Source organism: Phyllostomus discolor, chromosome 12, assembly GCF_004126475.2.
Source record: "Phyllostomus discolor isolate MPI-MPIP mPhyDis1 chromosome 12, mPhyDis1.pri.v3, whole genome shotgun sequence".
NCBI classification, from domain to species: Eukaryota; Metazoa; Chordata; class Mammalia; order Chiroptera; family Phyllostomidae; genus Phyllostomus; species Phyllostomus discolor.
The window spans coordinates 15,292,840-15,305,862 of NC_040914.2; the positions used below are offsets into that span (position 1 = coordinate 15,292,840).

At 46.7% G+C, this 13,023-nt stretch overlaps 1 long non-coding RNA gene across 1 annotated transcript; it reads right to left on the minus strand.

Annotated features, from left to right (window-relative positions):
• Positions 1–726: 726 nt before the first annotated feature.
• Positions 727–12,640, minus strand: LOC118497515. Its single transcript, XR_004900039.1, has 4 exons — positions 12,531–12,640; positions 1,829–1,960; positions 1,475–1,623; positions 727–1,012 (listed from the first exon to the last, which is right to left on the minus strand). It is a non-coding gene; the product is annotated as an uncharacterized LOC118497515 (long non-coding RNA).
• Positions 12,641–13,023: the final 383 nt, after the last annotated feature.

The following is a 13,023-nucleotide window of genomic DNA, read 5'->3' on the forward strand; positions in this document are numbered from 1 at the left end:
TTCCTGCTTCTCTGGGTCCACAAGAGGAGATTTCTAGGTTCCTTCACTGGGTAGCCCTCACAAGGCCTTCATTTTAAATTCTCGTCTCCATGACTAACCCCAATGGCCCAAAGGCCATGAATGGCAGCCTCACAGGTGACAATGGGTCCCACAGCCACTGACACATCTCTCCCCAGGCTGCTCAGGCGCCAGAGTACACATTCGGCTCTGGCTTCTAGGCCCTTTATTTCTGGCACCTGTGATTTTAACTGTGCCTCGTTCACACCCAGCTGTTTATGGAAAATACTTTTCCTAGAATATGTGTTTAAACAGACTTTTGAAAAATGTCTGAGGGCCTAGCATGTGTCAGGTTCTGCACTTCAGACTGACGCCAGGACAAACAGAGTCCACCCCATCCTCCCAATAATCAGTGTCCCCTGGGGAGATGCACCGTTGAGTTGCGAGCAGGGAGGGAAAGACTGGGAGAACACGACCAGAGATCCTTCTACTGGGGAGTCAGAGAAGAGCTCCAGAAAGAAAATGTTCTATGAAGTCAGGAAAGACACATAGTCTGTGGCAGGCACCCAACCTCAGGGACCCTCCCTGCCCCAGGGGCCTCCCCACACCTGTGCCATTCAGTCAAGCCCACAGAAAAGACAGATAGGATGTGTGTTGATGTTTCAGGGTCTGGGGGAGAAGGCCAGGACAGGAAGGTGTGGCATGATCTACCTGGTCGCACAGAGCCACTCCCATTTGAAAGATGGTTTATTCTTTAAGACAGGATAACAAAGTCACGCCTGTAGAGACAGTGGTTTGTTGATGGGCAGGGAGCACTTAGAGCTGCAGGGAAAGGATTTCATCACCTCTGGCCCTCAGGGCATGGCCTTCAAGCTTGAGATTTCTTGATCTTCCACACTTGGGTTTCACAGTCTGGTCTGAATCCACGGCTGAGGGTGGGGTCACTGGAACCAGTAATGTAACATGGTTTTGATGTCAATGTGAAAGAGTTCTGCTTCTTTTTCTAATCAGTCACCTGGAGTGCAAAGGTCTGGTTTCTCTTCCCCTCTCTCTCTGCTCTCCCCCAGCTCCACTCCGGCTCTCCCACGCTTGCTCAAAAGACTCTGCACTGTACTCTCGCTTCCCCGTTCACCTTCTCTTACCACTGACCCTCCCCAGCCTTCCCCTCCACGTCGGATCCTGCAAACTCCCTTTCTTCATCCTTTTTGACTCTCCTCTCTCCATCCTTTGCATTCCACCTTTTCTTTTATTCTTTTCATCTCCACTCCCCTTTCTTTCCTCTCCAGATCTCTGCTCCTCATGCTTCCTCCATCCCCTGTCCCCTCCTCCCACCACTCCACCTGTCTCTTCCCCCCTCTCTATCACCTGACTCCCTCCCTTCCCTCCTCTCTCTATCACCTGACTCCCTCTCTTTACCCAGCTTCATCTCTTCCCTACTCACCCGTGTCTTTTCTCATTGTCCCCCACACACTCTTACCCTGTTTCAGAAGCAACTCTTCCAAGCTCCATCCTTGTTAAAGTTTTCAGTGAGTGAGCACCATGCTATCCCCAACATACTCCCATGGACTGTGCAAGTGTCACACAGTTTGCCATTATAGGCAAAGGGAAAGTAACAAGGGGCATAGTCTGAAAAGTAGAAGGAAGGGTGAGAAAATTAGTTGAGGGGAGGTTATTTTGGTCTCATCAAGAGAAAGAGGACATGAATGGGACACCTGGGGCTGGACGGGGAGATGCCTGCGGCTTCCATGTAGAGTGCAGTTATGGACCCCACCCCTCCCCCTGCATCTGAGAAGCCACACACTGCTCACAGGAGGAAAAGCTGCTTACTCACCGTCCTTTGTACAATATTTCCATCTCCCTAAATATTCTTCGTCTAGAGAACACCAGTTGCTCACAGAATCACGGCTAATGCAATTAAAATACTTCTTGCCTGCATAGGTAAATGGGATAGCACAGCTCTCCTCTGGAAAAAGAAAAAGGCAGGCACCGTTCTCATCAGCTCTTCTGTGTGTTGTACTCTCTGCATTCATGCTGGCAACGTTTCTGTTCAAGCCAGACCACTGAGACACCGCAGAGGACCTGCCATGCACGCGGCCCTCTAGGCAGCGTCAGGGATGCCAAGGCCGACGTGACAGGGTCCCTGCCCAGTGACATGTTCACCTTCCTGTATTCACCCGGGCACATGCCCCATGGACACTGCAGCTCCTGGCAACCCTGCGCTCGCCAGACCTCAACACAGCCTGATCAGAGATCACGATTATTTTAGATGCTGTGGATTTGTCATGTTTGGAGCTTCCACTTCACCTGGTTCGACACTAAAAGTCTAAGTACGTTTCATATTTGGGAACACAGGTGATGTCTTGCTATCATCATGAATAATCTACCTCACACCATTCAGAAGCCCCATAGCGAGCCACATTCACGGTGTAAGAAAATGAGGGTCAGCGTGCAGTGACTTCGCACTGGAACAGACTGAAGAGGAAAACTATGGGAATCCAGAGAGGGCTCCATGGCCATGCGGCCAGGCCAAGCATCTTTGGCCTGCATGAGTTCTCTCAGCTGCATCACTGCATTTCCTGGAGGCAAACAGCACCTCTCTGCAACTGGTGCATTTTCTGTCTGACACCCCCCTGCCCCACCCAGTCCTGCCTTCTGCTTCTTGGACAGGCTCCCCTGCAGGCCTCCCTCCCTTCCAACGAGGCCCTCTCCTGAGACTCCAGCCCCACTACCTACCCGTGGCCTGGGCTGAATGAATAAGCAACTCGGGGTGAGGTGCGGGAAGGACTTGTGCTCCACCCACAGCCCAGGAAATGTGAGCACCTGCCATCCCATCACTGAGGGGGGAACTTAGCCCACACGTGTAGAATACCCTTGAAGAATGCTGATCATGGTCACCCACCCCCACACACATTGGTTTGTTTGACGTGATGTTTGTTTTCATCATTTTCCAACACTGCTTCCCTGAGGAAATGGGAGAAGGACAGATGTGACAGAGCTGGAAAAAATGCAGGTGTAGTGGGAACACAGAGAGCAAGAACAGAAAGGAGCCATCTGAACACACTGATGGCAGGACCCGCTCTGCTGCTCTAACTTCCTGCCACCTTAAAAGGTGATCGTTTTTTTCCTGTGCTAAGAACACAACACAAGATCTCCCCACATTTTTTTATTGATTTTAAAGAGGGAGGAAAGGAGAGAGAAAATATATCAATTTGTTGTTCCACTTACTGATGCATTCATTGGTTGATTCTTGTATGTGGCCTGACCAGGGATCAAACCCACAACCTTGGTGTATCAGAACAGCACTCTAACCAACTAAGCTACCCAGCCAGTGCTTCTACTTAACACATTTTTTTAAAAGATTTATTGATTTTATGTTTAGAGGCGGGGGGCAAGGGAGGGAGAAAAAGAAACATCAACGTGTAGTTGCCTCTCATGTGCCCTCTACTGGGGACTTGGCTTTCAACCCAGGCATGTTCCCTGACTGGGAATCGAACTGGCAACCCTTTGGTTCTCAGGCTGACACTCAGCCCACTGAGCCACACCAGCCAGGGCTACTTAACATATTTTTAAGAATAAGCTCCATTGATCTGCTCTACAACGCAGTGACTATAGTTGGCAACACTACTTTCTTCACAGTTTGAAGGCCATTTTATTAGAAACAGATACCCAAGAAGGCTACAACACCACATGAGGAAGAGCCTCACACTCCCTCAAAGCTGTCATACTGACACACAAGAGTTACATGACCCCTGGGACATAAGCGTGCCACGCTAATCATGGATGTGCCCTGACAATATGCCTTTCCCGTTACTGCAAACACTCACCCCTATTTACATCAAAAACTCACTTGGAACGATGTAAGTAACCCTGTGTTACACAGGCTGCCCGTGTCTGGAACACTGGAAAGCACAGTCAGAAATGAGGCAGCTGTTGTGAACACTGATGGTCAATAACATTATGAGCTTTTGAGTCAGACCGACTAGGCTTACATTTCAGAGACTTGTTTGAAGAGAAAAATGAGTCCATGGGACATGCTCGAGGAATGGCAGATACATTGGTTGCCATTATTATTATTATTATTATTATTATTATTATTATTACCATTCAACCCATTTCTGGTGCCCTTTCTTCCACCCCAGTCTCAGCGCATCTCCCCTCCCTCACCTCCATGCACAGGGTCCACGTGCAGAAAGATGCAGGCGGCACCAATCCAGACGAGAAGAGTTTGCATGTTTGGTGCCATGGCAGCTGGCCTTCTGTAACTGACAAACGTCAACCTCTGCTGCCTTCTTATATGACCAGTTTCCCCTCACACCACACCCCTCCCACAAGACAGGAATCAACCTCACCAGGACTATGCTGGTGTGTTCCTAAGCCTGAGTGCATGAAGTTCAAGTTTATCTCTCAGGTAAAATCACAGGACATTGGCCCGTGGTTTAATGTCTCTGGAGTGTATAGTTTAAAATGCATTTTAAAAGAAGCAAAGATGTTTGCAAAATCCCCAGAATTCTTATCTTGCTCCAAACCACATTTAGTCAGTGGGTTGAGCATCAGTCTGCAATCCAAAAGGTCACAGTTCAATTCCCAGTCAGGGCACATGCCTGGATTTCAGGGCCAGGTTCCCAGTTGGGGGCATGCAAGAGGCAACTGATTGATGTCTCTTGTACAATGATGTTTGTCTCCCTCTCCTTCTCCCTCCCTACCCCTCTCTCTAAAAATAAGTAAATGAGGCCCTGGCTGGTATGGCTCAGTGGTAGAGTGCCGGCCTGCAAATCAAAGGGTCACTGGTTCTATTCCCAGTCAGGGCACATGCCTGGGTTGCAGGCCAGGTCCCCAGTAGGGGGCGCATGAGAGGCAACCACACATTGATAATTCTCTTCCTCTCTTTCTCCTTTCCTTCCCCCTCTATAAAAATAAATAAATTAAATATTTTTTAAAATAAAATAAAACAGATACATGACAGGAGGCAGTTAATCAATGTTAGGGCATCTAACTAAAGTTGTTTCTGGAGTTTTTCTGCAAGCACTGTGGACCCTCTCATAAAACAGATAGTGGCCAGAGGCAGGCAATTAACCAAAGTTGTTTTAGGGGCTCCTTCTTTGGGCTCTGTGGGCCCCCTCCTCTTCCCCTTTCTAGGCCTTGGGAAGAATACACAGTTTCAAAGGCTTTCTTTCCCAGATGGTGGGAACAGTACATACAGAACTTCAAGGGATCCCCTCCTCCTGCACTAGCATGGTGTTTCTTGTGATGTCTGGAACACCAGGCAATATTATCAAATCAGGTTAGGGCTTCAGAGTTAGTGAGCGAAACATGTCTCCCTCCTCCTCCCTGCCTTGGTTTACTACCTGATCTACCTAACACCAGCACTAACACCAACCCAGAAGCTCCCTGAACCCTGTACCATTGGCATTTTTATCAAGGGTGCATCACACAGGTGTGGCCAATCATGAATTCCATTTCCTGCCCCTTTTGCCTCTCTGGAGGATGAGGGGCAGGGCTGGAAATCCCAAGCCTCTCCCCATGGCTGGGTCTCTCTGGTGACCCGCCTTCATGCAGGAGCCCACCGAGAGTCACCTCATGAGAACAAGAGGTCTTCCCATCACCCAGGAAATTCCAAGGGGATTGGGAGCTCTGTGTCAGGAACTGGGGACATAAACAAACACACAGTCACCTGCTGGGGAAATGAAAAGTAGTTTATCCATACAATTGGATATCATCCCACAATTTAGAGGAATGAAGAAACCGTACACACCACAACATGAGTAGACCTCGAAGACGTTATTATGTCCTCAGGAAAGAAGGAAAATAGACACCAACACAAGTGCTGTAATTGCATTTATCTGAAATGCTCCCAGCAGGCAAAGCTATAGAGACACAGCAGATTAGTGCATGCCAAGGCCTGGGAGGTGGGAACCAAGGGCCTGATGATGGGCATTGGGTGTCTCTTGGACATAAGGAAGTTGCTCTAAATTGATGGTGATGATGGCTGTGCACATGTAGCTGCACTGAAGACCATTGAACTGTGAGGCTGAAATTGACAAACTGTGTGACATGGCTGCAAAGCTATTGAAAGAATGGGGAGGCTATTACTAAAGGTTGCCTCTCACTTTTACAGCGGACTTAACAGAGACGTACATGGTATCACCTCTCCCTGTGCCCTGGGGAGGAGTGGGGCTCCTTTCAATAGCCTGGCTAAGCACCTTTAGCATCCAGGCCTGCTTCAACTCTCTCCAGCTAGGATGACCTTGGGAAAAGGTTTAAAGTGTTTTAGTCCTGTCTTGTCATCTATAAAATGAAAACACCAATAATTTCAATCCATAGATTTGATATGAGATTCAAACCAGGAAAGAGATGTTAAGAATAAAAAGAGTGTGCAGGATGCCCTGGCTGGTATGGCTCAGTTGGTTGGAGCACCGTCCCTTAGACTGAAGGGTAGTGGGTTCGATTCCCAATTAGGACACATACCCAGGTTACAGGGAGAGGTGGCGGGTTTGATCCCAGTTGGGGTGCACTCAAGAAGGCAACCAATTGATGTCCATCTGTTTCTCTCTCTCTCCCTCTCTCCCCTCCTCCCTCCCTCCCTCCCTCTCTCTCTCTTTCTCAAAAGCAATGAAAATGTCCTCAGGTAAGAATAAAAAAGAGAGGATCAAAGGAGTGAGAAGGGTGATAAGTCTTCTCTCCAAAAAGCAACGATGACAAAATCCACAACAATAACCATTTTCATGACTCTCGAAATTGAACATTAGCATTAGTCAATTCAAAAATACTTTTAAAAAGTACTAAAACTCACTAAGAAAAATGGAATTCTGTGGCATTTTGGCCTAAGGTGACTCCCAGCCTTCTGCCCCATCTCCCTGGAGCTGAGGTCCCAGAAGCAGGGGCCAGTCTTCAGGGCTGGCAGCCTCACCTGGAGAGGGCTTGATCCATTTGGAGCTGAGCGCGCTTGCGCGCACACACACACACACACACACACACACACACACAATGGAATATTACTCAGCAAAAACAAAGAAGAAAATCTTGTCATTTGCAATAACATGGATGGACCTACAGGGTATCATACTAAGTGAAATAAGTCAGACACAGAAAAGACAAATACTGTATGATTTCACTTATATATTGAATGTAAAACCAAACCAAACAAAAACAAGTTTATGAAAAGAAAAACTGATGGTTGCCAGGGAGAATGGGTGGGGATGGGTGAGAAAAGGTGAAGGGAAATTAAAAATATCTTTTTTAAATGGACCAGATGGGAATTCTGTTTAAAAGTATGATCATAAAAATTAAAGACTCTCTAGAGCAACTGAAAAAGCAGATTTGAACTAGCAAGAAAAAACATCACCAAGGGAGGTAAGCTTTGCTTCCGGTCAAGATGGCAAAGTAGACACCTCTTTGTACAACCACATCAAAATTACAACTAAAATATAGAACAACCATCACTCAGGAATGGCAGAAATCCAGCTGAATGGAAGCCTGACAACTACAGAGCTGAAGAAACCATATCCATCCAGAATGGTAGGAAGGGGCATGGACACGGAATGGGCTGACCCCACACCCACATGGAAAAAAATTTGGCACCCATATATTGGAAGCAAGAAGTCCCAGCCCCACACCAGGACCCAGCCCAGGATTCCAGTGCCAGGAAGATAAGTCCCTACAACTTCTGGCTGCAAAAACTGGCAAGGATTGAGTCACTGGAGGCAGCTACTGGAGCCCTAAGCAGTTCCTCTTCAGAAACTCACACACAGACTCACCTATTCAGACTTAATCTCTCTAATTTCCAGCACCATGGTGGCAGCTTGAAGGGCACTAGTGGTATACAAAAAGAAACCGAAGTGTTTGGCATCAGGGAAAGCAGAGGCCATTGTCCATTTTCTAAACCCTCCCCCCACAGAGCTGGTAGGCTGGCGCCATATCTAAGACTCTCTCGACATGGCTAACAGTGTGTGTGTGACCCACCTTGGAGATCCACAGAGGCTCTACCCCACCCAACTTACAGGCCCACCCAAGCTGCTTTTCCATGGGAATGGCTGGTCTTGGCCCCTTCATCATATCAAACAAGCAAAGCTGGCTTCAGTGAGCCCTAGCAACAGCCAGATCAGAGTCACAGCTTGGCTTTACCTGGGAAGCTCCAAGCCCAGCACAAGCAGCAGCCATCTCAGATTGCTCTATAGCTCAGGCAGGGTAGCCCTGGGCAAAACATAGGTGGAGGCCAACCTTGGCCTGCACCACCCAGGAAACCCCAGGGACAGCACTCCCATTGGACAGCTACAGACCAACTTGGAGCAACACCACCCTGCCCCTGCACAGCTGATCCTCCACAGAGGACAGAGGTTGGTGGTCAGTAGTCACAGCCAGTCCTTGCAGCTGACTGGCCTGGGGAAATCCCTCCCCTTGATCTGCCAACAGCAACCAAGGCTCAACTACAAGAGGAGGGTGTACTCAGTCTATATGGAAGGTGCACCTTGAGGACCCAGCTTGGATGATAGGGGAGGCTGTGCCACTGGACCTTATAGAACACCTACTACACTCGGCCACACTACCAAGACATGGAGTCATAGCAGCTCTACCTGATACATAGAAACAAACACAGGGAGGCTGCCAAAATGAGGAGACAAAGAAACATGGCCCAAACGCCAGAAAAAGAACTACACAATGGAGATAAGCAATCTATCAGATGCAGAGTCGAAAACATTGGTTATAAGGATGCCCAAGAAACTTAGTGAAGACCTCAGCAGCATAAAAAAGACCCAGTCAGAAATAAAGGATACTCTAATTGAAATAAAGAACAATTTACAGGGAAACAACAGTAGAACTGATGAAGACAAGAATTAAACCAATGATTTGGAACATAAGAAAACAAAAAACACTACACAGAACAACAAGAAAAAAGAATCAAAAAAAGTGAGGATAGTATAAACAGCCTCTGGGACAACTCTGAGAGGGCCAGCATTCTGCCCAAGGAGTGTCAGAAGAAGAGAAAGGGCAAGAAATTGGAAACCTGTAAAGGTTCTGTAAAATAGTGAAAGAAACCTTCCCTAATTTAGTAAAGGAAGTGGATATGCAAGTCCAGGAAGCACAGAGAGTCCCAATTATGATGGATGCACAGAGGCCCACTCCAAGATACATCATAGTTAAAATGTCAAAGGTTAAAAGATAGGCTCTTGAAAGCAAGAGAAAAGAAGTTAGTTACCAGAAGGTTGCCAGATGGGAGGGGAGGGGAGAGAATGGGTGAAGAGGTGAGGGGATTAAGAAGTACAAATAGGCCCTGGCTGGTATAGCTCAGTGGATTAAGTGTAGGCCTGCAAACCAAAGGGTCACCAGTTCAATTCCCAGTCAGAGCACATGCCTGGGTTGTGGGCCAGGTCCCCAGTAGGGGATTCATGAAAGGCAACCACACGTTAATGTTTCTTTCCCTCTCTTTCTCCCTACCTTCCCCTCTCTCTAAAAATAAATAAATAAATAAAATCTTTTTTAAAAAATAAATAAAATATCACCAAACATGATGATAGATGAATAAAATTTCCAACCTGAGGAAAAAAAAAGATGAAGAAAAATGGACTGAGCCTCAAAGCCCTGTGGGACACCATCAAATAAGGCCACACACACACATAATGGGAGCACTAGAAGGCAAAGAGGAAACGGCAGAAATAAGATCAATTTGGGGAGTCCACCCACTTAACAATGTTAAAAGTCTCCTTATTGCCGTGGCTGGCATAGCTCAGTGGATCGAGCACAGGCTGTGAACCAAAGCATCACAGGCTCGATTCCCAGTCAGGGCACATGACTGGGTTGCAGGCCATGTCCCCAGTGGGAGCCACGTGAGAGGCAACCACACATTGGTGTTTCTCTCTCTCTCTTTCTCCCTCCCTTCCCCTCTCTAAAAATAAATAAATAAAATCTTTAAAAAAAAGTCTCCTTATCCATGAACACAGGACATCTTTCATTGATTTAGGTATTCTTCAATTTCTTTCTACAAAGTTCTGTATACATCAAACAGGTGGATTTTCTGGTATGTAAATTATACTTTCAATGAAGCAAGCGTAATGAACGAGAGTGAAGGGAAGTTTCTCAGATGCTAACACTGGATCCCACCATCTGCGCCATAACCCAGTCAGCAGGAGAGATGCACATTGAGTTTTTCTCTTCCAAGGATTGAATGTTCTTGATACTAATCAGAAAGCCCTAGACATCTATCCTGGAGTTAATTTACACCCATGTTTACTTCTTGCATCAACCTCATGAATTTTCATAACTGGATTTTTCCATCACTCTAAGAGAGCCAGGGGACACCGCCTCTTTTTGTGGCTACAAGCCTGCCTCCCACCGCCCTGCTTATTCCCAGTGGGCCTGTGTGGGGTGCTATGTCCTCCCCGCCCCCGGGGGCTGGCTGGTAATGCATATGGTTAGATAACTGCTCTCAGTCTCAGCTGTGCAGTGCTGGGCGCTGTGTGTTCAGTCATCTCACACTGTTTAATTGGGGTTTTCCCTCCAGCACCAGTGGAGTGAACAAGTGGTGGTCAGAGCAACATGGCTATTTCCTTCAGGATCCTACCAGGACTATTGAAAGAGTGGGGTTGATGGTCCACTTCTTTGGCAACCTGCAGACCTCTACCCTCCTCAAAGTGTTAGGAGTCGGCCATGACTCTCACTGTTTCTGCTCCCAGATCCCACACTGAAAAAAGAAGAAAAAACCCCTGCCTTCTTTCTCCCTCTCCACTCGCTGCCTCCAGCTCTATCTCTAGACTATATGTCTACTTCTGCCTCCCAGACCTGGCATAAATTTCTCAGTGATTCCAGATTATTTTTAGTACTCAAAAGTGCTAGGAAAAGATTCATTAGAAATCTTGGCTTAATGGAGTTTCTGCCTGGTTGATTTGGGGAGGGGGTATAAAAATGCTAGCAATTTCTGAATATTCTATTTGATTATTTTAGGAGGGAAATATACAAAATTTTAGTGTGCTATACAAATATTATGGGTTGACATGAATTTCAAAACTGAATTATCAAAGTCTGTTTATGGTGGGCTTTCCACATTAGTTACTGTTGTTATGGGAGCAAAAAGCTACTTCTGTAGAAGAAAGTGATGAAGATAAAATATGCAAAACTGGAAAGCTAATCCTATACTGTTAGCTTGATTCCTTTTTGCCATTTCCCCTTGGCAATGCATGTGCCCCGACACATGCCTGTCTTCAAGGGAAAGCCTTATTTGTTTGTTAATTACTACCTGTCTCACACAAGAAATGAGATGTCTTGGTCACATGCCTGAGCTGGAGTCAGTTCCATCACTGACACTCAAGTGGCTGGGATCTGGCTCAGCCTCCATTTTCTCTCTCCGCTGCACCAGCACTGCTCCTTCCTGCTCCACGCCAACCACACCAGTCCTCCCAGGAGTGCCTCTTAGTTATTTCTCCTCTTCAAGGGAGCTGGCAGCCTCATACTGTAAGAATGGGGAAAGGGGGTTAGTGGAGAGGAACAGGAGAGGAAGAGGAGGTGGTGGGGAGGGTGGTAGGAAGGAGAGAGAGGAGTGGGGATGGAAGGGTAGGAGGATGGAGAGAGCAAGGGAGGTGGGGAGAGGGAGGGAAGCAGAAAGAGGAGAGGGAGGGAGGGAAACAGGAAGGGAACAGGGACAGCAAGCAGCAGTATTAATGAGGCATCCAACACTCTGGTAAGAACTTGACCTCGGAGAGTCTCACCACAGTCGTGGTGGAAGGACAAACAAGTCACCACTTCCTACAGAAGACAGAAAAAGTTCAGACAAAGTTAAGCATGTTGCCCGGGATGTGACAGCTGCTAAAAGGGAGGGATGAGAATCAGACGTGGGAGTGGCAGCACCTGGCACGTAGCCGACAATAAATATTGCTGATTGAAAAAATGTACGTGTCATCTCAAGGGTTATTAAAATACTATACTGGTAAATGTTAAATAACTCCTCTTTACCAATAAAGAGCCTCAAAACAGAAACAAAATACTTCTTTAACTTGCTTAGAAATATATTTTCCAAATCAACAGCCAATGTCATAATTAATGGTGAAACAAGTGGTAGTATTAAAACAAAAGCAACGAGAGATCAAGCTCCTAAAGCAGAGGTACCACCTTTAGGAAATTTGGCGTGATTCACTGGTACAGAATACAGGAGCAAATGCATAAATGTTCAAAGGGAAGATAAAATATTAGGGATGTGTTTGATTAGTTTTTAACATTTAATATTATGTCAACATCATGTTAACTTTAGCACAATGTTCTTTTCAGAGAGGAGTGATCTCATCATCACCATATCTCTTTTTCCCTTTAACTTCTATTTTTAATTTACCTTAACTATATTTTTTAATATTTTATTTATTTATTTTTAGAGAGGGAAGGGAGGGAGATAGAGAGAGAGAGAAACATCAATGTGCGGTTGCTGGGGGTTATGGCCTGCAACTCAGGAATGTACCCTGGCTGGGAATCGAACGTGGGACACTTTGGTTCCCAGCCCGTGCTCAATCCACTGAGCTACGCCAGCCAGGGCTTATATTTTTTTATATACTTACCTGTCCAGTTTTGGCTAGTTGGCTTAAAGCTCCTGGAGAGCAAAGAATGCCGGATTGCTATGAGGGTATTTGGGGCTGAGTAGTAGGGAAGTTTACACCTGTCAACCCCGAGAAAGAAAAAAACCTGCTAAGAAGGGCTCCTGGGGGCTAATGGGGCTCAAATTTACAAATAGAGTCTAATAGGCATTGGAAAGAGAGGCCTCTAATTCCCTCTGTGCTTCAGGGTAAAGCAGCCCTGAGCTGCCTGCCTCCTGCGCTGTGTCTGCCATCTGAACTGACCCTTATAGAAGAGCTCCTGGGATCCTAAATCCATCAATGGGCTAAAGACCTGCCACAGCCAATTGGGGCTGCACAGGCATATCCTCATGTTCATCTCCACTGACCAATCAGAGCAGCTCCATTATGACCAACTGGGATAGTTCTTTTAGGCCAATCACACTGTGAGGATTTGGAGTTCTCATTTGCATATAAATGAACCAATTAGGGGCCAGAG